General features: G+C 53.4%; 1 protein-coding gene across 6 annotated transcripts in view; it reads left to right on the top strand.

The window, feature by feature from the left end:
- Positions 1–24,386, top strand: part of DLGAP2 (DLG associated protein 2) — a 779,475-nt gene that overhangs the window by 622,253 nt on the left and 132,836 nt on the right. The gene's annotated exons all lie outside the window — the stretch shown is intronic.

Below are 24,386 nucleotides of genomic sequence, written 5' to 3'. Positions count from 1 at the left end.
CACCCTGAAAATATAATCCAAGTTATTTATTGTATATAGTTTCCTAAGCAGAACATCACCAGTTAAATTAAGCATCACCGTTCCCACAAATTGTGATGAATCGCGAGACGCATTAGGGCTGGAGGTGAGAGCGTGAGCGTCCGGTGATCGCCTCTTAAACCTTCACGCCTTGATACTTCGAAGTCTGGTGTGTGAGGAGAGCCCTGCAGCCCGTGGGTTCCACGCGTGGCCTGCTGCATCCTCGTCAGCAAAGCCAACAGCTTGCGGCACCCAAGCGTGATGACAGAGCGAGGCCGCGGTCAGTCAGTGATGGTGAATGACTCACGTGGCTGCTGGTCCAGTCCCGCAGGTCTCCTGGCTGAGGGTTCTGGAAACCCAGCTGACGACAGATGCACGTGGACACTAGCGTGCCACGTCCCTGGCTCTCACACCGTTTTTCTCTAATCTGAAGACTACTTAGACAGACTACATCAAAGTGACCACTTTTTGCTACAACAGGTGATAATCCAAGTTTCTCAGTGGCTCTAGATGATGGGGATCTTGGCCTGGGACATGGTGTGTGGCCCTGTGTTTTCACGAAGAATGTGGGGCACCCCGGGGGTCTCTGTGGGCCAGGCCCAGCCTGTAGGGAGTCATGGTGGACATGCAGGCCACCAGCCACGGCAGGATGGAGAGTGGCATAAACACGCTGTGTAGTCACAGGTGCTGTACGCTGCTCCCCCCAAGCCTCAATCTGTGTGCACACCAGCCCCTCGTAATTTGGCACATGCCAGCCTCGAAGAAGGTGTGGGATCCCTTGTGGGTGCTACGGTCTTCCTCACTCAGAGATCCTGAACCTCACCCTGTCCTCCAGATCAGGAGGAGCACTTTATAGCAAGTACTCAGAGATCCAGAAGAAGTCACAGAAATGACCCCACTCCCAAGATCACATGGAAATAAATCTGGTACAAAGTCACGTGCTACAAATCATGAGTCTCAGGTCACCATGGGGCTCAAGGGTCTATTGCTCATTTGTCCATCTGTCCATCTGTCCATCCACACATCCATCCATCTGCGCATGCACTCATCCATCCGTCCATCCGTCCATCTACCCAACCGTCCGTCCATCCATCTGCCCACCCACCCACCCTCCGCCTGTCCATCTCCCCAAGCACCCATCCGTCCACCCACACGTCCGCACATCCATCCACCCGCCGTCCACCCGCACGTCTGCTCACTCATGCATGTGTTGAAGCCTGCTATGCACAAAACACTACTTAGACATTCACCTGAAGGACGGAAATGACCGTGCATACGCTCTCCGGATCCCTTCCGAATGGTCTTTCAGGCCGCGCAAAGCATTTAGATTTGCTTTAAGGAACACTCATCAGTGTCTCCATGCAGAGCAGGGCCAGATAGGCAGCGGCCGCGTGCGCACACCGCCGTGCGGACAGCAGCAGAGAAGCGGGACTGGGTACCTCATTAGACAGCGAGGCTGGTGGACGGAAGCAAGTGACAGCGTCCACAGCGGGTCTGAAACGAGGGGCTCTCTCCGGCACAGAGTGTCCTCTCCTTCCTGATTGTACCTTCAACCCGCGTAAGTTGGTTTCTTACGCCAGTCTTCCCAGAAGGCCACCTCCAGCCTACAAAGTAAGGTGAATTCTGAGTAGCCAGGTTTTTCAAAATATCACTGATGAGCTCTCTGCTCTCTGTTACCCTACCTACTATGGAATCTGCAAGTGCAGTTTAAGCCCCATTTTTAAAACTCAGTGGGATTTTATAAAGCGCAGTCGGGCTGCGGCCCTATGGAGAGAGCAGTGAGCAGTAAGTCCGGCTCCGTGGGGGTTCATGGGTCAGCTGGTGACAGCCTTCCTGTGGAAGTAAATGCTCGGAATGGGGGTGGGGCGGGGACAGGCCTGGAATGTGTGCCTGCCTCTCCCGGGCATGTCCAGTGTTCAGGTCCTGCTCGGAGCCTGTACCGGTCCCAACCGGTTTTATTTGTCCTCCTTGTAGTCCTCTGCCGTCCTGCTGGTGTTTCAGAGGTGGGGAAGAGGGCATGGCGGGAATGCAGTGGCGAGGTCAGGGTGGGGGTAGACACTGAAGGCCTCGGAGAGGGCGGGGGTCGTGCGTGTATGTGGGGACTGTGACTCCCCCGGTGCACTGACCTCTGTGGCCCATGGTGCCTTCCCTGCAGGTACCCTCTCTAAGAGTGCCCGGTGCAGGTGATGTCCCGGGAAGAGCAGGGAGCCAGGGCACGGCTGTCAGCACATGGCGGTGCACAGCCCCACCTCCTGGGGCCCTAGAGCGGCAGCCACGGGTGCACGTGAGCAGCCGAGCCCCAGCGGTGAGCGGCGCAGGGAGGAAGGTGGGCAGAGCAGCTGAGCGTCCGCCGACTGCAGCCAAGGATGCGGCCTGGGAGGAGCCCTTCGTGGGTCTTAAGAGCTGAGACAAGTCCGGAGCACATGGGAAGGTTGCTGCCAGACGAGGGGACCCTGCTGGAGCACGTTCCCAATCCAGAGCGCCAAGGACGAGTGGCTCCGAAGTGAGTCCCCCCAGGGGCCCTCTGTCTTGTTTCTAGGAGAAGGAGAGGGCCCTGGGTGTCCCTGCACAGCCATGCCAGCGTGGGAGCAGGGATGTGCTTCGCTCTCCAACAACCGAAGCCGGCGGCACGGCGGGCACCAGCTGCCCAGGACACGCCACTGGGCTTGTCCATGTCGTCCACTGAAATGCATCCGAGGAGGATGGAGCTCCTCCAGCCGAGAGCTCGTGGTGGCTCTGTCCTGTGCTCTTTGCTGAACATGCGGTCTCACACGCTCTCGCATGAGGAAGAGCCGGTCGTACCTGCCAGTTGCGCAGCCGAGCCTCGAGCTTCCTGCCACGGGAGAGCCATTCCCCGGGGCGGCCACATTTTAGGAAGAGCAGCTTTCAAGGCTTATCGGGTCCGGTCCTCATTTGCAGACCAAAGAAGGCGAGCTCCTGCCTGGCGAGCCGTGGTGGTCGGAGCAGGCCTCCCAGATGCCCAGGGGACCGCAGCCCCATCTGCCGTCAGGGCAGGAGCGCCTCCTCCTGTTTGGAGCGAGGGGGACACTGGCCGCTGGCTGGAGCTGTCCTCCCCGGGGCTCGGCTGCCCGGAGCATCCGGTCCCCCACCCTCCACACCCGTGGTGGTGTCCAGGACGGTGCCACCAGACACCTGCAGGCCTGGTGCGGCCGACTGAGAAAGTCTGTTAATGAAAAGTTGAGCTTGAACTGCCCCACGTGACTTAAGGACGGAGAGGGGACGGGGCCGCGCTGAGGACACAGGGAGCTCACGGGGACACAGGGAGCTCACGGGGCAGCTGCCACTCCCAGGAGGCTGATGGGGGTCCCCGAGGGGATGAGGTCCCCGGAGCACACACTCCTGGATGGACACAGCTGAGCTGGGAGTGTGCACCCACGGTGGACATCCTGATGCTGACCCCTGGGAGGGGCCCGGGCAGGGTGGGCGGGAGGGCTGCCCTCTGGAGCTCGGCCGGGGAGGGCTCCAGAGGCAGAGGGCAAGAGCATAGGGAGAGGGGTCGACAGTGCGGAGAGGCACGTGGGGTACCCACAGGATGGCTCCCCAGCACCCTGCATGCCGCCCCTGGGAATGGGCCACCACGGTCAGGAGGGCGGCCCCATAGCCACCAAGTCTGTCTGTGGTTAGAGCAGGGCCTCTGTTTGTCCCCAAGATCATGTCTTGACATCGGGACAGGGGCCTGCATGGACCCGGACTCCCAGCCAACAGCGTGTGCGCCTGTGGTTCACAGGGACCACAAGCCCAGCAGCATGATGGCCCATCAGGCCTCTGACACCTCGTGTCCCACGTGCGATTCTTCCAACCAGGAGAGCAAACAGAAGGAGTAGATTTTCCTTTATGGCCCAGGATTCTGGCTTCTCTGGAAGGAAGAGCAGGCTGGCAATGCTGAGAGGTGTTTGCCCAGGAGAATCGACACCCTGCTCCTGGGGTCACACACCCGCTTGCACAGACTACCGTCCCCAGCTGCCCATGGGGACGGGCTGCCATGGGGCTTCCATGAGCTTGTGCAAGTCTAACACACACAGAAGGTGCCAGAGCTGTCGTGTTTCACGGTGCCTGCAGGAGGACGCACGGTGTTCGGGAATGCTGGGGAGTGGCCGATGGGATGGGGACCGAAGTGTCCCTCAGGCGGCTGTGACAGAACCCCACAAACGGGGATTTCCCAGCAGCAGACACTTCTCCCTGTTCTGGGAGCTGTCCATCTGATGAGGCCTCTGTCTGGTTCCTGGACGGCATCTTCTCACTGCCTCCTGGCCCAGAGAAAGGGCTGGGGGCTCCTTGGAGTCTCTTGATGAGGGCACTGACCCCGTCCCCAGGGCTCCACCCTTGTGAGCCCATGTCCTCCCGAAGTCCCCGCTCCTGATGCCGTCCCACTGGGAGTGAGATTACTCACGTGACTCTAGGGACACCCACAGCCCGTAGCAGTAGGCAAGGGAGAAGCCTCTGTGGGTTAAGAAAGAGAGTAAGACGGGGGTGCTGGGACATTGGCTGTCAGGGCAGAAAGCCAGTGAGGACACCCACAGTGGACCTGAGGCCGCGGTGATAGGGCAGGGAGCAGAGGACACTGCACCCTCCCTCCCCAGCATGGACAGGCCCACCCGCCTGGTGTTTGGGAGCCTGTCCACACCCTGCCGTGCAGCCACCAGTCCCCAGCACACGCGGCGTGCCCACCGCGGCCTCTCCCGCAGGGCTGGTGAGAGCTCCCGCTGCTCTTTGCGGAAGTGCAAGGGGATCCCGTGGGCCTCTCCTTGTGCTCACACAAACGCGCGGCTGCTGAAACCAAAGGCCTGGAGCAGGTGCACGTGCCGCTCGGCCTCCGTGGCCTGGCCACCCTCACGCTGGGATGTCAGGATCGGGAGAAGCTGTGAGCGCTCAGAGCACCTGCTTGTTGCCTCCGTAGCTGCATGTGCAAGGAACACACGTCTGTGTCCCCACGGCCCCGAGCGCTCGGACTGTCCTGGGCGGTGCTGGGACAGGGACGGGGAGTTAGAGAGCACTGCACGATACGACTGTTCTGTTGCGCGGTGTTTGCTCCTGGGATATTGCCGGGGCGATCGCCCATCGCTGGTGTTGACGGACTGAAGTCCTCTCCGGGCGGATTTGTAGGCTGCTTTGTCGACACGACATCTGTGGAAAAATTTGGAAGTGATTCCGATGGCCGGCTTCCACTGGATTGCGGAGTCTGGTGCATCTCAGACGCGCTGCTGTGGCTACGTCCCCAGTACCGAGTGCTGCGTTCCCGGGCGCCGTGACTTGTCACACCACTGACTCTTGCAGCTGAGTGCAAAGTCACGTTTGTGGGTGCCCAGCCTGAGCTGGAGTGGTCACGGGTCCCACATTGCATTCGGGTGGTAATGAGGTCTGTCAGCCTCGTTCTTATTTTCTGGGGAACAGAGTATTGGCTCTTGTGTGTTTTTTGTTTGCTGTTGTCTTCATATGGTCTGTTCTGCTGTGGCAGACCAGTGTATGTTAGAAATGAACTTTCAAGAGCACGTTATAAAAGGACAGTGTAAATGACAAAATACGCATTTGGTGGTAGACAGGTAGGGTGCATGGAACAGAGCTGACAGACGCTTGCGCAGCCCTGGAGACTGGTGGCGGCGTCGTGCTGGGCGCTTTCCTGTTTCCAGGACAGAAATGGAGTCTCAAAGGGCCAAGCGTCTCGTCAGCCCACGGATGGGCAGTGAATGACCCAGCCGTGGCTTGGACTCGGGTCCTTGGAAGTTTTAGGGTTTCCAGTGGTTAGACATTAGGTTTCTCCCTGCTGTTTACTGTGGATTTAAGTAAGTTGTTCAATTTTGGAGACTTCCATTTCTTAATTTCCAAATAGCATCATAATCACATGTAAACTCTGTCGCTCTTCTGAGGATCCAAGTGGGCCGAAGTGAACAGCATTTACTCTAACTCACCTTTTCTAACTACAGAAAAATAATTGTTATTTACTCTATGTGTCCCTCACACGTGTGCACATGTACACACATGTATGTGGAGACATGTGCATGTGTGTCCTTACCGCTGCTGGTGGCTCCCACGTGCTCAGCCTCACTCACACGAGACCAGCCGTGGCTGGGTGGTCACCTGTGTCTAGAAGCAGTGGTGCTGCCCTGACGACCAGGCCCTGGGGCCACGCGCAGCTCGGACACTGAGCACGGGCCCCCGGGAGGGGTCTCACTGTCCGGGGAAGGTCAGCAAGCGTGCCCTCCGCTGCCGGAGATCAGGAACACGACAACCATGACGGGGGGAAACAGGATTTCTGATAAAGAACAGAAATTAACTTTGCTTCCTGCTGTGCCTATTTCATCCTGCCCCTGAAAACCAAAATTCTATAAATAGCATCCCTGTCTATACAGAAAGCTTTGAAGTCATCGGCTTCCCCAGGCAAACTGTGCTCAGGTCGACCCGCTGTCTCTGGTCTGCTGTTTTGCATGACAAGGAAAATTAACCCAATTTCCAGGCAGGTGAGGCAGGCTGGGGATTGAGGGAGGCTGAGTTCTGAAGTTTGAGAAGTCATTGAAGGCTCTCTTTCTGGCTCGGTATTTTATTTCATCTTTTTTTTTTTTTTTAAAGATTTTATTTATTTGTCAGAGACAGAGGAAGAGAGAGCGAGCAAGCACAGGCAGACAGAGAGGCAGCAGAGGCAGAGGGAGAAGCAGGCTCTCTGCCGAGCAAGGAGCCCGATGTGGGACTCGATCCCAGGACGCTGGGATCATGACCCGAGCCGAAGGCAGCCGCTTAACCCACTGAGCCACCCAGGCGTCCCTTATTTCATCTTTAATAGGAGTGTTTGCTCAGAGAGCCCCCCAACCCTCCCAGTCCTCTGTACCAGGGAGCCCCCGAGGCCCCTTGCTCTGCCTTTGTTGTATCTTATCCACCTTCGCCTCGAGAAGAATCATGTTTCAGACCCCAGAGTCAAGGTTCTGTGTGGGCTGTGGTGGCTGGACCACTTTGCAGGCCTCTCCAGCTGGAAGGACAGGGCTGGGGGCTGTCAAGGTTACCACTAACCCTCTTGTCAGGCATTGCATAAGGTCATTCTTATGCAAAGCTGGGGAGGGGCTGAGCTGGGCCTGTCCCCAGATCCCAGATCAGTCCTGGGCCCCAGTTTGAACCATCTCCACCAGGCCCTGCCTTTGATACCCTTTTTCTAAGCCTTTCCTTCCCATTTGCAGAGGAGGGTAAAATCAGCTGCCTCATAGAGCAGCCAGCCCTGGGGGCCACTGCCTGCTATAGGATCTGTCTGAAGGAATGGGCTTCTGCATGGTGAGCACTGTCCTGTCCCTGGAGCTGCGCACTGTGCAGACCCTCATGGTCTGCTCTCTACCTGTGTTCTTGCAGCTACTCACCTGAGCATCAGGCAAATACACAAGGAAACGATCCAGTGTTTTCTGCCCCAGATTTTCTCAGACATGCAGCAAAGACTGGCTGGAACATCTAAGGAACATGTGTAATATGTATGCAAGGAAACCCTTCAGCCCAGTCTGAATGCATCAGTAATGCATCATGTGCCGATTAGTCATACACTGCGGCCAAGCGAAATGAATAAGAGCCAGACCCTGACCTTGAGGCGTGGGGTGGAGGGAGGGACCTAAACATGTACATGAAGAACTGCCACCCAAGGAGGACATGCAGGGACAGAGGGAAGCAGAACGTGCTTGCAAATAAGAAGCAGACGTGATAGTATGACAAGACGTGGCTGGCAGCATGACTGCCACGGAGATGTCCCTGATCCCCAGAACCTGAACACATCGGTTACACATGCAACCCTGAAAGGGGGTTTAAGGGTGCAAATCGGTGGACCTTCATGGTTGGTGATTTCCTGGACGGTGAGATGGGCCCATTGTGGTCATGGGTCCCTCAGGGGACAGAAGAGTCCAAGGAAAGACATGTGATGTGGGGAAGCTAGCCAGCCACTGCTGCCCTTGAAGATGAGCTGGAGGCATGAGCCGGCAATGCTGGTGGCCTCCAGCGTGAGAACAGGCAGGAAGACCACGCTCCCCGAGTCTCTAGCAAGGGAGCCGACCCCGCCAATGTCTTGTTTCAGCTAGCGAAACTGATTTCAGACTTCTGAGCACCACAGCGCTAAGATGAACGTGTGTGTTGGGTTTGGGGGGTTGGTTTTGTTTCCAGTTAATAGGCTTTATCATTTTGAGCCATTTTAGGTGTACTTAAAAGTTGGACAGAAAAATCTCGAGCCCCCACCCCAGTTTCCCTCTCATTCAGTCCTGCGTTAGCGCAGTACGAGTGTGGCCCGCTGTCCCTCCCTGAAGTCCGTGGCTTACGCCCACGCTTGCTCTCGGTGCCGTGCGTCCTGTGTCTGCAGACGGCTGAGGTCATCTGTCACCATCACGGGGTCACGCGGAGCAGGCTCAGCGTCCTGGACGTCCAAGCGCCACCCTCATCCCTCCTCCCCACAAACCCTGGCAACCCCTGATCCCATGGTGGGCTTGAGAGCTTCGCCCTTGTGCTGGTGCCGTATGACTGGAGTCATGCAGTCGCGCGGCGTTCCCACCGGCGTCTCCCGCTCAGCGGTACGCATCCGATGTTCCCGGCCTGCCGCGGCTCCCCAGCGGGGGCCTCCTTGTCACTCAGTGCTCATACCCCACGGTCTGCACAGACCACAGCCCGTTTACCCATTCGCCTGCTGGAGGACACCGCGGTTGCCTTCGACTTGGGGGAATAATGAGTACGTTTTAATATTTTTTCAAGGTTCTTAAAGATTTTTATTTATTTGACAGACAGACCACAAGCAGGCAGAGAGGCAGGCAGAGAGAGAGAGAGGAGGAAGCAGGCTCCCTGCTGAGCAGAGAGCCCGATGCGGGGCTCGATCCCAGGACCCTGGGATCATGACCTGAGCCGAAGGCAGAGGCTTTAACCACTGAGCCACCCAGGCGCCCCAATGAGTACGTTTTTAATTGTAGTTAAATCTACCTGATCAATTTTTTCTTTCATGGATCGTGGTTTTTGGTATCGTGTCTAAACACTCATCTGCATTATCCTGTGTTGCCTTCTAATAGCCGTATTGTTTGGTTTAGGTCTGTGATCCAGTTTTAGCTCATTTCTGTGAAAGATGTAAGGTCTGCTTCCAGACTCTCCTTCCTTCACGTGTGGACATCTAGTTGTTCTGACACCACTTAAAAAACAAACCACAAACTCCCCTTTCTCCATTGAATTGGCTGTCTCCTTTGTCGAGATTAAACGGCTGGTTTATCTGGGTCTCTCTGCCTCTGTGTTCTGTTCGTTGCTCTGTTTGTCTCTTCTTGTCCCAGTACCATCATGGAACCCAAGTTCACTGCCCCTCACTCCAAAAGCCATGACTCAGGAGACATGTTTTGGATTGGAAAGGAATTTGAGCTTTATTCAGGAGGCTGGCCGCCTGGGGAGAGGGAGAACCCTTGTCCCAAAGCACCTCCGGGGTTGCTCCCGGCCCAGGGGTTTTTAAAGGGGTTTAGGGCAGGTACTCAGCAAAGGGAGCGCAGAGGCCCACAGCGGGTCTCATCACGTGCAGCCTCGATGATGCTGGCCACAGACGTTATCTCAGAGCCAGAGGCTTGTGGGAGGGGGTCTGATTCCTGTTTCGTGATGTGCGGGAGGACTCTGTTCTTCCTGCAAATGAGGGCAAGGTCTCTAGCTGCACAGGGAGTTGAGTACAATCATTCGTGTGACCTAAAAAAGAAAAACATTTTGCTAAAAAATTGCTGGGCTAATCAGAAAGTCGAGGCATCTTCAGGCAGGCTCGCTGGCCTGGGAACATTCCGGTCCCCTCTCCCAGGTCCAGTGTTCTGCAGATCTCAGAGTGAATCGGCTGGGTTACTGAGCACTGGCCTTGGGGCAGCGAGTCAGGAGTGTGTCGACTTGAGGCAAGTTAAGCCTTCAGACCGGCTGGACTGCCGGTCTACCTCACTGTCCTGGTGACCGTGGCTTTGAGGTAGGACGTGGTATCCGGGAGCGTCTCTCTAGTGCTCTTCTGCTGCTTGGGCTCTCGCTGCCTTTTGTCTCTGCACACACACCGGACTCAGTTTGTCCATATCCATGAATTAGGGTTGAACTGATGACTGGGGAGGGACGGGTATCTTGACAATAAGGAGTGTTCCCACCTGCATACACAGCATCTCTCTCCATTTTCCAGGCTGTCTTTGGTTTCTTCCATCAGAAGTTCATAGTTCCCCTCGTAGAGAACCTGCACGTGTTTTATTAGATGTAAACCTATTGCAGGTTTCGGCACCAATGTCAGTGGTTTTGTGTTTTTAATTTCACAATCCAGTCGCTCCTGGTCAATTAAGAAGAAAACAAGCAACTTCTGTACGTTGCCCACACACCCCGCGATGCTGCTGTAGTCAATTCCAGGAATTGTTACTGATTCTTCTGGATTTAAAAAAAAAAAAAAAAAATCGTATCAGCTGTGAAAAACAAGGGTTTCGTTTCTTTCTCCCCAGGCTGCATACCTTCTACTTCCTTTTCTCTTCTTACTGCCTTAGCCAGGGTGTCCAGTGCTGTGCTGAGCAGCTAAGAGGGGACACCCTCGTCTTGTTTCTAATCTTGGCTGGAAAACATCTCGCTCCTTACCATGAAGTACGATACCAGCTGCAGGTTTTCCGTCCGTGTTTCCTACCAAGGTGCGGGAGTTCCTTTTTCTGTAAATGGGTGCTGCGTCTGTCATATGTTTTTCTGCATCTATGATCAATGTGATCATATGACTTTTCTTCCTTAGCCTTTTGATGTGAGGGAGGGCGTTAATTGATTTTCAGAGTTTGAATCTGTTTTACGTACTTGGAATGGATGTGCTTTGTCATGGTGTGTAAATCTTCTTAGGCGTCATTGGGCTCAAGAGAGATACTGGTCTGTAGCTTTCCTCTCTTGTAGTGTCTTGGGTTTGGGATTAGGGTAGCGCCACCCTCATAGGAAGTGGTATAGAGTATACTCGCTGATTCTGTTTTTTTGAGTGAGACTCTAGAGAATTGGTATAATTTCGTCCTTAAAAGTTTGATAGAGGAGGAGGGAGTTGAGGGAAATTGGAAGGGGAGGGAATCATGAGAGACTATGGACTCTGAAAAACAATCTGGGAGGTTGCGGGAACCAGGTGGTGGGTATTAAGGAGGGCACGGATTGCATGGAGCACTGGGTGTGGTGCAAAAATAAGGAATACTGTTACGCTGAAAAGAAATAAAAAATGTAAAAAAAAAGAAAATTAAAAAAATAGTTTGATAGAATTCTCCAGGAGACCCTCTGAGCTTGATGCTTTCTGTTTTAAAAGGTTATTAATTATTCACTCAATTTCTTTAATATACAGATCTGTTCAGATTATCTTTTTTTCTTTGTGGGAGTTTTGGTAGATTATGTCTTTCAAGGAATGAGTCCATTTTATTCAGGTTATCAAATTGTGGGTTTAAAGTTGTTTGTGATATTCTTTTTCTATCATTTTAGGGTCCATAGGATCAGGAGTGATGACTCCATTTTCATTTCTGATGGTATCAAGTTGGGTATTCTCTCTCTCTCTCTCTCTCTCTCTCTCTCTTTTTAGTGAACTAGACTAATAGTTTATTGATTTTATTGACCTTTCAAAGATCAAAGGGTCACCTTTTGCTTTCATTGATTTTATCTTTTCATTTCACATTTTCACATTCATTTACCTAAGCTCTAATTTTTATTATTTCTCCTCTTTATTATACATCATATTTAACTTGCCCTCTTTGCCCAGTTTCCAAAGTTGGAAGCTGAGATTGTTAGCTTTATATCTCATTTCTTTTCTAATACATGTGATGCTACGAACATTCCTCTAAGTCCTGCTTTTGCTGCAGTCCACAAATTTGATGCTGTGCTTTCATTTACTTCGAAATATTTATAAAATTCTTCTGAGACTTCTCTCTTTGATCTGTGTTATTTAGAAGTGTGTTGTATAATCTCCAAGTATTTTCCATCTGTCTGTCTGTTACTGATTTCTTACTTAATTCCATTATTGTTTGAGATCATATTTTGTATCATTTCTATTCTTTTAAATTTATTTCATGACTCTGAGTATGGTCTGTCCTGGTGACTGTTCTTTCTGAGCAAGAGAAGAAAACGTGCTCTGCTGCTGCTAAGCGAGTCAGTCTATGACGTCATCCAGTCCAACAACCCAAAAGTGACGCTTAACTCAGCCTTGTCCTGTGGTTTTTTGCCATCCGGATTCGTCCGTTTCTCCAACTGTAACAGTAAATTTATCTGTTTCTCCTTCAATTCTCAGGTTTTGTCTTGTGTATTGTAAATGTTCTCTTGCAGGCACATACATGTTAAGGATTGTTATGTCTCCCTGGAGAATTGACCCTTTACCATTACATAATGGCCGTTGTCATCTCTGGCAGTTTACTTTCGCTGAAGTTAGTTTGCTGACACACCTCCTCGTCATGAGTGTTAGCGTGGCACGGCTTCCTCCATCCCTTCTCTTCTCCCCTGTGTGTCTCTGTGTAGTGTAGCGTGCGTCTCATGTAGACACAAACTGGGTATTGTTGTTTATCCATTCTGACCGTCTCTTTTAATTGTTTATTTCTAAATTAAATTCTAGTTAGTTAACACACAATGTCATATTGTTTCGGGAGTAGAGTTTAGTGATCCGTCCCGTACGTACAACACTCAGTGCTCGTCACAAGTGCCCGCCTTAATGTCCCTCCCCCATCCAGCCCACCCCACCCCCTCCGTCCGCCCTCGTCTGCTCTCTGTTAAGGGTTTCCTAATACTCTCTTTTTTCTTTTCTTTTTTCTCTTCAAATATGTTCACCTGTTTGTTTCCTAAATTCCACATACGAGTCCGATCATACAGTATTCGCCTTTCTCTGACAGACTCGTTTCGCTTTAGCATGATACACTGTAGCTCCTTCCAGGTCATTGCAAATGGGAGGATTTCACCCTTTTTCGTGGCTGAGTAGTATTCTGCTGTATATAGACACCATCTCTTCCTTCTCTGTTCATCTGCCCGGGGGCACTTGGGCTCTCTCCATAATTTGCCTGTTGCTGATGACATTGCAGTAAACACTGGGAGCATGTGCCTCTTCGGGTCACTATGTCCGTAACCTCCAGATAAATGCCCAGTCGTGTGATGCTGGGTCGGAGGGCAGCTCTATTTTTAACTTTCTGAGGAAGCTCTATGCTGTTTTTCAGACTGCTTGCACCAGCTTGTGTTCCTACCACAGTGGAGGAGGGTTCCCCTTTCTCCACATCCTCACCAGCATCTGTCATTTCCTGACTTCTTAATTTTAGCCTTTCTGACTGGCGTGATGTGGGATCTCATTGGGGTTTTTCTTTGTATTTCCCTGATGCCGAGTGATGTTAAGCATTTTAACATGGTAGTTAATTAGCATATTTATACCATTTAAAGTGATTACAGGAGGTGCCTGAGTGGCTCAGTTGGTTAGGCGTCTGCCTTCGGCTCAGGTCACGATCCCAGTCCTGGGATCAAGTCCGTGTCAGCCTCCCTGCTCAGCGGGGCGTCGGCTTCGCCGTCTCCCTCTGCTGGCCTTACCCCTGCTTGTGCTCTCTCTCTCACACACTCTCTTTCCTTGTCAAATAAATAATAAAATCTTTTAAAAAATTTAAAAAACTAAAGTGATTACTGCTACAGTTAGATCAATATCTACCAGGTTTGTTACTTTTACTATTGTTTGTCTTTGTTCTTTGTTTTTATGTCCTCCAGTGTTTCTGCGACTTCTCTGGTTTCAGTTCAACGTGTTGGGATTCTGTTTTCTCTCCCGCCTTCACATAACAATTGTGCTTCCTTCCTGATTTTTGGAACAGTTTTGCAGTATTGGTTCCCAGTGAACCCACGTCCTCTCGCGGGTCCTGCACCCCTCATGGTAGAGTGCCCCTGGCCCCGTCTTACTCCCTAGGTCCCTCTTTCCACTCACCCATAAGCTGTGACCGCTGAGTACTTTGTTGCTGTTATCATTCGGCGCAAACTATTATCTGTTAGATCAATTAAGAATTCAAAAAGCGTTTATTGTACTTTTATTTGCTCATTTTCTAATGATTTTTCCTTGTTAGCCAGAATGAGTCTTTGACCTACGTCACTTTCCTTCCTTCTGAAAGGTTACTTTTAAAATTTCATGCAAGGCAGGTTCCCTGGAACAAATCCCCTCAATTTTGGTTTGTCTGAGAAAAGCCCCCGTTTTATTTCTCCTTTTACTGACGACAGAATCGCACCTCCGTGGGGTTTTTTTCTTCTAACAAGTAAACATCTCCCGCGCTTTCCCGTTGCTGCTGCGACTCCCGAAGGGGGGTCCAGAGCGGCCCGCCCCTCGCTCCTCTGTGGGGAAGTGTCGGTTCCTACGGCTTCTTTAAAATACTGCCTTTGACTTGGAGCGCGAGTGTGCGGATGTGGTGTGTAGGCATGTCGGGTTCTGGCGTCTGTCCCCCTCACTGCTCTCTGAGCTCCCTCGAGGCGAGGTAGGCGCGCAGCCGCGACTTGGGGAAATTCTTAGCCATTATTGCTTCAGAAATTTCTTCAGTCGTTTCTGTCCTTCTCCTTCTCCGGTATTCCCATTACGAGTGTTTTACACGTTTTGGAATCTTCATACAGTTCTTGGGGATTCTGTTCTGTCTTTTAAATTTTATGTTTTCTTTTTGGCATTTCAGTTTTGCAAGTTTCTCTTGACATTTCTTTAAGAAATGAAGACAGAGTCTGTCTTCAGCTGTGTCTAGTTTATGGATGAGCCAATCAAAGACTTTCCTAATTTCTGTGACAGCATATTTTATTTCTGGCATTTCCTCTAGATTCTGAGAGTCCCCATCCCCTGCTGACACGGCCCATCTGCTGTCACATGCTGTCCACTCATCCGTCAGAGCTCTTAGCATATTAATCTAGTGGCTTAAATTCCCGATGTGATCATTCCAACATTCCTGCTGTGTCTGATCCCGGTTCTGAAGCTCTGGGTCTCTTCAAACTATGCTGTTTGTCCCCAGGATGCCTTGAACCTTCTCGGGAAGCTGGACATGCCGTCCTTGGTAAACGTCTTCGGCGTGAGTTTTCATAGCTTTTTCTTGCCCAGCAGCTGGGCTGTGTTTGCCGGTGGCTGCAGCGGCTGGGATCAGGCCACAATGTCCTCCGGGGGCTGCTTTTGCCCCCAAGCATGCACGAGCCCGTTGGTGTGGGGAGGGGAGGCCTTCTGTGCCCGCCGTGATGGGTCACAGGCGTTCCAGTGAGCCCCAGACTGTGACCTCACATGGCTTCTGTTTCACTGTTTTGAATTGTTTTGCACTTTCCCCCCACGTAGGTGGGACAGGAAGGCCAGGGGAGCCTGAGCTGGTGTTTCCTTTCCCGTCAGTGAGTTCGGCTCTGAGAGGACCCCGGGAAGTTAGCTCCGGCTGGCCGGTTTCCCCGAGCGCGGCCTGGTTAGGACGAGCAAAGTGCTCTGGAGTGTCTGGCATCCTTCTCCACGGGGTGATCCTGCTGGGGCTCCCGGAGAGCAGCAGACTATGGGGGCTCCCCTGGGACTCGGTTCTCAGGCTCCTTCCCAGCGAGCCTGCAGTGCAGGAGTTTCCCCTGGCGTCGGTCTCTGCCCAGACAGGCTGTGATCTCTGCGTCTCCAGACCCGGGGGCAGGGGGCCACTCTGCGACCTTGTTCTCAGCTGCCCACGACGGCTGTCCGCTTTCCATTTGCTCAGCTCGTTTGGAGTTGTGAGGCAGAGCGGGGACCTGAAGGTTCCTCCCTGGCTGGGCCAGTGTTGTTTTAAGTGCCTGTGTCCACCGTGATTTGCCACAGCCTCCCTAGAAACCGACAGACAGAAGGACCTGGACCTTCAGAAATGGAGAAGGGAGAGCTAAATGCTGGCGCCCAGATCCAGGCCCAGCCAGTGGAGAGCGGGCACAGAGGCCGAGCTGAGGGGAGCCGGAGAAATAAGGAGGAAAGTCCCCGAGGACAGATTCCACGGGGCCTCCCCTGCCTGGAGAGTTCGGTGGGGTGGGGTGGGGGGGGGGGCATTCCTGCTGAAGCAATTCAGAGACCGTGGGGTGGGTTGGCTTTTCCTTTAAAGGAGCAGTGATCTTGGAGCTGTGCTCTGGGGTGAGAAAGCTGGTCGTGAAGGGACACCGGACACGGTGGCTTCCGGCCACGGGGACCCCAGGAGGGGCTGCCAGAAGTCCACGCAGAGGAGCGAGGACTGTCACTGAGGCACGGGGAGGCTGGAGGGGAGATGCAGACCCCCTGCAGGAGCATCGCAGGACTTCTGGAACTGTCCGCATGCTTCACACAGCACTGCCACAGTGCAGTGTGCAGTGAACGCAGAGCGTTTGCCAGCCCCTGTGTCGCTGCAGAGAGTGCCTCTGGCCTGATGGGCCCGCAGGACCCCCTCGGTGCACTCACCATGTTACCCGTCACCAAAGCTCCTGGCATCACGGATCTCCAGGGATGGGCAGATCTCCTCTTCCATGAGCCTGTGTTCTAGAATCACCGCCCTTCTGTGTGTCCAGGTCGCCCAGAGAGGCGTGAATCAGCTGAGCACGGGAAGGCTGACCTCATGCTGCTGGTGGGCTCGGGTGCAGGTGGGGAGCCGACAGGGTGTCCCGGAGGTCACGGTGTGGACACCTACTGTTGGCTCCGTAGTAGACATTTGTGTGGCTTGTGCCAGCAGCCCGGAGCTCACGCCGAACCGCGCCCGCAGATCTTCAGCTGAGACCAGTGCCTGGGCTTTCCGGCCGTGTGGCCACCAGCAACTCTCTCTATCCCCTTTGTGCCTTAGCTTTGTCCTCAGTGCAGTGGAGACACAACCACCTGCCCAGCCCGGCCGCCGTGAGGGTTACGGGTCACGTGTATAGTGAGGCCAGTGAAACCCAGGGGTGTAACGCAGAAGCTTCTATTTTGGCAGAAAGAAAAACAGTTGAGCAAGCAGAACTAGGAGTTGGAAATTACTTCTTTTTGGACGATAATTCAAAACACTTTCAAATTACATGGCACCAAGTATTTCCTGAGCAGATAAGTTGGGCTTGCTAGCAAATAATGCCCATTTATTATTCTTAGTTGTCTTGTGTGAGAAAACACGATGTAACAAGTCGTGGGACCGAACTTCGGGGAAAGCTGTGCGTACTAAGTAGGGTCCAGCTCTATCTTCTGGCTTCCGGCCTTCACTACAGCCGCCGGAAAAAGACAGGTGGGGCTCAGAGACCACTGACCAAGGAGTGACCAGCACTGGTGTCCGGTCTGGCTGGAGTCCAGCAGGATGACCTTGAGGATGACCTTCCCAGACCTTAAGGCTTTCTCACGTCAAATAAACTGGGGGAAGAGCAGTGTGTCAGAGGTCACCTGTCCTTCCTCCTGGTGCTCCGAGGTCACCTGTCCTTCCTCCTGGTGCTCCGAGGTCACCTGTCCTTCCTCCTGGTGCTCCGAGGTCACCTGTCCTTCCTCCTGGTGCTCCGAGGTCACCTGTCCTTCCTCCTGGTGCTCCGAGGTCACCTGTCCTTCCTCCTGGTGCTCAGAGGTCACCTGTCCTTCCTCCTGGTGCTCAGAGGTCACCTGTCCTTCCTCCTGGTGCTCAGAGGTCACCTGTCCTTCCTCCTGGTGCTCAGAGGTCACCTGTCCTTCCTCCTGGTGCTCAGAGTCTGTGGTCCTGCCAGGGTACCTTGACATTGATAATCCTACAGCAAAACAGGGCAGACAGGTCCGGCTTCTCCTGCCGTCCACGCATGGGGTGGTCAGGGATCCAGTGCAGGGACAGACTGCAGGTGTCCTAGTTGTGGCCATCACTGGCCAGCAGCCAGTTTCCACCCTCCACTCAGAGTCCTTCCCTTGCCTTAGGAGACAGATGGGGACATACGTCCCCAACATACTCCAAACCACCCCACACAGTCCCCGGTGGTCTTTGGGCCATCCTGGAGATTGCAAGCAGACTTGGGAGGGGGCTGTGGACCACCGCTCGGAAGATGGCGAGGATGCCTCTGGTCCAGCCCCGCTGTGCACCCCCAAGACAGAATCCCGAGTTCCACTCAGTCTGTGACTGCCCCAAATTCTGTAGGCCTGCAGGTCCTCAGGGCAGGACTTAGGTAGTCTGTGAGTTCTGGCAGAGCTCTCCGTCTTTTCCTTCTGTTGATTTCCTCAGTAATCACCGCCTCGTATCAGAGCACCCCTGCGGGCCCCCTCCCTGCCCCCACCTCTGCCAACAGCTCCTAGAAGCTGAGCCTCCGGGGCCTGCCCGTCTGCCTGTCTCTTCGCTCCGGCTCTTGCCGGTAAAGAGAATTCTCTTGGGTGAACCATCTGGGTGAAACCATTCAGTGCAGCGGCTTCGGTAACGGAATGGAATCTGAACCATGAATCAGGATGAATCAGGAAGAAGCTCAGAGACCAGGGCTCGAGGGAGTGAGAGACAGAGCCCTGCGGGAGCCTACGCACCAGCTCCCCGCCTGCCACACACTTGCGATGGAAACAAGAGAAGTCCGACTGTGGGTCAGGAAGGCATTTCTCTCTGCAGGAATGTCCCATGGATTTAGTGGTTTGGGGGTGTCCGTCACCCCTCTGTGCTTTGTCCCTTCCTCAGCCCCTACCCAGGGAGGGACACACCTGGCCTGGCCTGAGCCACAGCCCCTGACGTGGAGGCACTCACCCCCTCTTCCCTCTTCTCTGCTAAATCTTCCTTCTGAGCCCCACTTCCATGACACTTTAACTCTCAACTCAAAGCCAGTTTTTAAATGAAAACTCCGTGATCACAAAGGGCCCTCGGGGAGATGATGGAGCAGTCGCCTTCCTGCGGTCAGTCAGGAGGAAGCAGCTGCGGGGAGGCAGGTGCGGGCACTTAGGGTAAGCACCAGTGTAGCGGTGACCCCAGGTGCCGTTGGGTGGACAGCCTCACTGGGGGCTTAGGCCGCAGTGTGCAGATTAGGTGACCTGGAGGCAGGTGGCTTCATGGTGTGTGGGATCCCAGCCAAAGCCTAATGTTCCCTTAGTCCAGCTCAAGGAAACCCCACTTCTGTCTCCCTCTGAAAGGGCTCAAGGGAGCGGCCAGTGCAAAGCATTAGGTAAACACGTGTCAGGAGGCAAAGTATTCCTTCATTCATTCCACATTCATTCATTCCACAAACACTCTGAGTACCTGATGGTCACTGGCCCAGGATCAGAGATCAGCAGGCAGGCACTGGGCAAAGGGGCGGCAGAGGCTCCGATCAGTGACAGACCTCCTGGAACAAAAGAGTAACCAGTGCAGACTCCCCCCCGCCCCAGGATTTGTGCAGAGGTGAGGGTTTCTAGGGAGCAGGAGGGGCCACCCAGGTTCAGTGGAGCCTGAAGGGCAAACCACAAACCCGGGAGCAGGGTGGTCCCTAGGGACCTGGGTTTGCTGCCTGGGTTCCTGGCGCTCAGGATCTGGCCACCAAGGCATCTCCAGGTGTTGCTGGACACGAGGGCAGTTCTTGGCAGCTGGGCGTCCTCGGGCAGGACCTGTGGGGGCCGGGGTCCTGGAGATGGGACCTTGAGCTGTTACAACCCCTGTTTCTTGTTCACATCTTGGCAGGTGGGGGAAGGGGGCTTGTGGGCAGAGACATGGACGGCCTGGCCCAGTCCGGAAAGGGGAGAACGTGTCGCAGGTCCCTTTGTCCTGATGGGACTGACAGTCTAGCAGGAGTGACCAGTTTTCATCAAACAACTACCTAAATCAAAGCCAAATAGCAGTGGCCGTGTAGTGCTGGTCTTGGTAGATCCTCGTTTTGCTTCTTTCAAAAGTTGGTACTGAAAGAAATATGGCAACTCCCGGTCCAGGGCCCCAGGGCAGGTGGCACTGGCAAGAGACACGGGAGGCCCACGAGCTTTCTGCGAGCGGTGAATTGTGCAGGTCAGCAGAGCCTGGCCAGGAAGGTGCCGTTCCAGATGAGAAGGACAGTGGGGCAAACTGAGCTGGGAGGTCAGGAAAGAATCTTCTGGAAGATGGAAGAGCATACGGAGATGCCCTTGTGGAGGCAGGCGCTCCTTCCTCCTCTGAGCAGGAGGGAGCCCCACGGGTCCAGAGGAGCAGGATAGGCCACCGCAGGGCATCTCTGGCCTCCCACCAGCTGGAGGACAAGGCAGAGAAGAAGGGCAGGAAACGAGAGGGGAGTGGCCTGTGGTCTGTAGGAACAGGGCAGGATTTAGTCTTCCTTTAAGAGAGCAGACAGACAGACAGACAGGAGCTTGAATTTCTTAGGTGACCTCCAGGCCAATAAGCACTGCTGTTAAGGGAGAAGTAAAAGCCTTTCCCCCGCTCCAGCATTCGTGTGACTGAACGTTCCTGGTGTCTGTAGAAGTTTGATGGAGAAAGTCCTTTTTCCTATATTTTCCCCTCCTGCCGGTTTTCTCCACGGTGGGCAGTGATGCGGACCCAGGGCTCTGGCAGAAGCCAGACACCAAGAGGCCAGAGCGATCCTCAAAGGCTGAGATAAATTTGCATTTACAAAAGCACTAAAGCCAGCATTTCCCACCCGAAGCTGCTGTGCTCGTCCCCAAGTGTTCTCCCGGGCCAGCCGGGCCCCCAGGCGGCCGCGCGCTCCAGCCCAGCGCCGGCGTGCCGAGCGTCCGACGGCGACGAGGCCAGCCCGTTGTGCGTGAGAAAGCCGGCCTCGGCTCCCAGCTGGAGCAGACAGTACGTGCGTCTGTAACGGCCTGTCCCCGTGGGACGACTGTCGTGACCGTCGCTAATGGTGGTCTGCAGCAAGTGTCCCTCCCAGACAGCGGCCGTGGTTCAGGGCGGGAGGACCCTGCCTCACACGCACACGGCAGAGCCTCTGAGCTGGCCGGGGGGCACAGCCCCTCGTCTGTGGGTGCCAGAGCTAGAACAGAAGTCCTGCTCGTTCTCCAACACGGTTCACCTTGAAAGTTCAGTCCAATTATTTTGTGTTTAATAAATGTTGAGAAACTATAAATTCCCCCATATGTATTCTACAATCCCCATTTATCCCAGTCTGCTGAATCTCTTTTCTTTAGGTTTTTTGAAGTTTATTTTTGTAAGCACCTGAATTCCTTTCTCCAAAAATGTGGGTATTTGCTTGAAATTTGCTTGAAATTGATTAACCATCCACACCTGTTAAATACTGAGATTATTAGAGAATATGCACACGTGTGTGTGTGTATATGGTGTGGGTGTGCAGAGGCGGGTATGTGTGGTTGGGTGTGCACATGTGTATGTATGGTGTGCGTGCACATGTGTGTGTGTGCTGTGGGTGTTCGGATGCGGGTATGTGTGGTTGGGTGTGCATGCGTGTGTGTGGTTGGGGTGCACACGTGTGTTTGTGTGGTATGGTGTGCACTTGTGTGTGTGTGGTGCGTGTGCACAGGTGTGCATTCTTACACTTTTGACTGGGAATGCGTCTCAGCAGAGGTGATGATGAGATGGGACGTTCCTTGCTTGGTTCTGTTTCTCTTGGACGAATTTCCGAGAGAAACAGCCCGGGAAATGGATGTGTGCTGCTTTTCTCTTCAGTACGTTTTCATTTTGGTTCCGGCAGAGCTCGCACACGGTGTCTCATCAGTTTCCGGCGCACGCGACAGTGATTCATCCCTTCCACACACGGCCCGGCCCTCCTCACGGCGGGTGCCCTCCTGCGCTGGGCACCTGTCCCCCCCCCCGCCGCCTCCCTTCAGGGACCGTGGACTGTTCTCGAGGGTCAGCTGTTTCTCCGTTCGCCCCTCTCTCTCTCTCCTCTTCTCTCTTCTCTCTTGGCTCGTTTGCTTTGCTTCTGGATCTACACTTCTGAAAGATTCTATTCGTGGAATTTGGTGGTTAACATTGTGAGGCTAACTTTTCTGTGAGGTTAACGCTTTTTGTTAATAATTTGTGTTTTTGTGTCTGAAATTATTTTCATCTTACCTCCTAGCTTTTCCAAGGAAATGTTTTTCTTACCTTCGTAAAATATTTAAATGTTAAGGATATTAGCACTTGGGATGTTCCTTTCCATTTTTTCCCTTTTTTTGTTTTCCAATACCCTCCCTGACGGGGGGCACTGGCAAGGTGCTGGTCGGCAGATACCCACGGGCAGTGACAGGGGCTGCTAAGGGGCCTGAGGTACAGCTTGGGGACCACAGGGGATGGGTGTGTGACGGCGAAGGTTGCAGAGAACCGAGGGATGAAACGCTCTCACCGCCGCGGTGACACGGCAACTGCCGGACGAAGGGGAAGGGCGTCTAACTGACCTCGTCCTGCTAAGCGTTTCGCGGTGCACACGTGTACCGAGTCTTCATTGGGACACCCCAGACTCACTGAGCATGCGCGTCAGCTGTACCTCAGTAAAGCGGGAGAAGTATATTCTCTAAGAACACAAACAGGGGAGCGTTCTCTTGTGATGTTGAAATTGCATTCTTCTGGGCAACGCGTGTGTGTCGAGCACGTGGGTAAGTCGAGTTTGCTCCTCTCCCTGTACGCGCGTGAGAATCACGCTGCCGCCGGCGCTCGGGGCGTGCGGGAGCCGCACTTGCAGCCCCGCCACGGCTCTCACCCGTCTTTCTCTTGCTCCTGCCCAGGCGCGGGAAGCTCCTGTCCCCACCTGGGTCCTTCCCGCCGGACTAAGAACCCTATGGACATGAGACAGATTACCAGGAGAAAATCGAGTTTAATAGCCTGCGTGCGGGAATTCACACAGACGTGGACACAGCAGGCGACGGGAATCCCGTATTCCTTGGGCGACGTGATGTGGGGTCTGCGGGGGGTCCGGGGGGAGGATGGCCGGAAGCTGCGGGGGTTTGGAGAACACACATGGCCTGTTGTGCGACAGGCTTCTTAGGTAAAGAAGGGTCTGTTGAGGGCGCCCGTCCGGTGCCGTCTCCCCTTTCAGCCTGCATCTAGGCGGCCAGTGGGCAGCTGGAGAGCTTCTGCGGAATGTGCTGCAGTTTTCCTGTCTTTTAACTCAAAATGACGTCCATGCCAGAGTGGCCCATCTTTGGAGCACTGTGTCCTTGGGCCCCACACTGCGTATTTGTGTTTTCAAGTTACCTTGCTTTCGCCTTCGTGTTTATAGAATCAAATTAAATCCTAGGAGCACGTCCCCATGGAAGTAAATAAGCAAAGAAGAAATTGCTTTTCTAATCTTACCAGAAACGACCTGTGCAAAATTCATTTCTGATGGTTCTTCCTATGCAGCATGGTCACTCTAGGCGTCTGGCTGTCCGGACGGAGACTTGAGCCTCCTGAGACTTCGCCTTCATTATTCCGCAGGAGGTAGTGCTAATTTTCAAACCCCCTCAAGCAGGAAAGGATTCGCACTTTACCACTGGCTGACTTAAGGGCTGATGTTGAGTCTTAATACATCTGTTTGATTCAAAGAAATGTGCAGAAATATTTTGACTTCGACCTTTAAACTTTTTTTAAAAATGAGCAGAAAGGGGAGACCGATCTGTGGCAACACCTCCTCTCTCCGATTTGTAATGAGGACGTTAAAGAAGGCACAGTTCGCAGTTCTGTTCGAATATTGTGAGCGTGTTCAAGGACTGCCCCAGACAAGGATCTCTCCGGTGAGGACGCGCTGTTAGCGTGCGGCATCTTCTCTCCGCCGACGCCGCTGAGGCCCCAGGCGTGTTCTGCCGCTGTGCCTCTTGCTTCTGCTGCTCCTCTTGCCAACAGGTGACCTACGGGGACTCACACAATCCGCAGACCTGACCTACACATTCCCGAATGAGACATTCTCCCCAAAGAAATTTTCCCTGCTACAAAGTCCCCAGTCGTTAGTCACTGGTGGCAGGAAAAGACGAGGCGGAACTCTGAATCCCCTCTGGTGTCCCCTGGCTGTCATGTGATTTAGCGAGAGAACGTGTTGTCCCCTAATGTCCACGCACCATCAGCAACAGCAGGGACTGACTACTGCCTGCTGGATAGCACAGGATTTCTTTAAGGTTTCATTTGAATTTGATGTGGTTAACATGGAGAGCATCTTCAGTTTCCAAGGTAGAGGTCGGTGATTCATGAGTCCCACAGAACAGCCCTGCTCATCGCGTCACGTGCTGTCCTTCATCCTTGTCACCTGGTCACCGCAGCCTCTAGCCCCTCCCCTCTAGCCATTCTCTATTTGCTTCCCACAGCTAAGAGTCTCTCCTATGGGTTCTCTCCCTCTCTGATTTCGTCTTGCTTTATTTTTTTCCTTCCTTCCCCTATCATGCTCTGTTTTATTTCTTAAATTCCAAATATGAGTGAAATCCTGTAATTGTCTTTCTCTGATTAACTTATTTCGCTCAGCATAATACCCTCTAGTTCCATCCACATCACTGAAAATGGCAAGATTTCATTTCTTTTGATGGCTGCATAGTATTCCATTGTGTATATATACCACATCTGTTTGATCCATTCATCTGTTGATGGACATCTAGGTTCTTTCCATAGTTTGGCTATTGTGGACATTGCTGCTATAAACATTCGGGTGCACGTGCCCCTTTGGATCACTACGTTTGT

This window comes from Mustela erminea, chromosome 21 (genome assembly GCF_009829155.1).
Source record: "Mustela erminea isolate mMusErm1 chromosome 21, mMusErm1.Pri, whole genome shotgun sequence".
NCBI lineage: Eukaryota > Metazoa > Chordata > Mammalia > Carnivora > Mustelidae > Mustela > Mustela erminea.
This window is presented reverse-complemented; position numbering and strand designations above follow the sequence as displayed.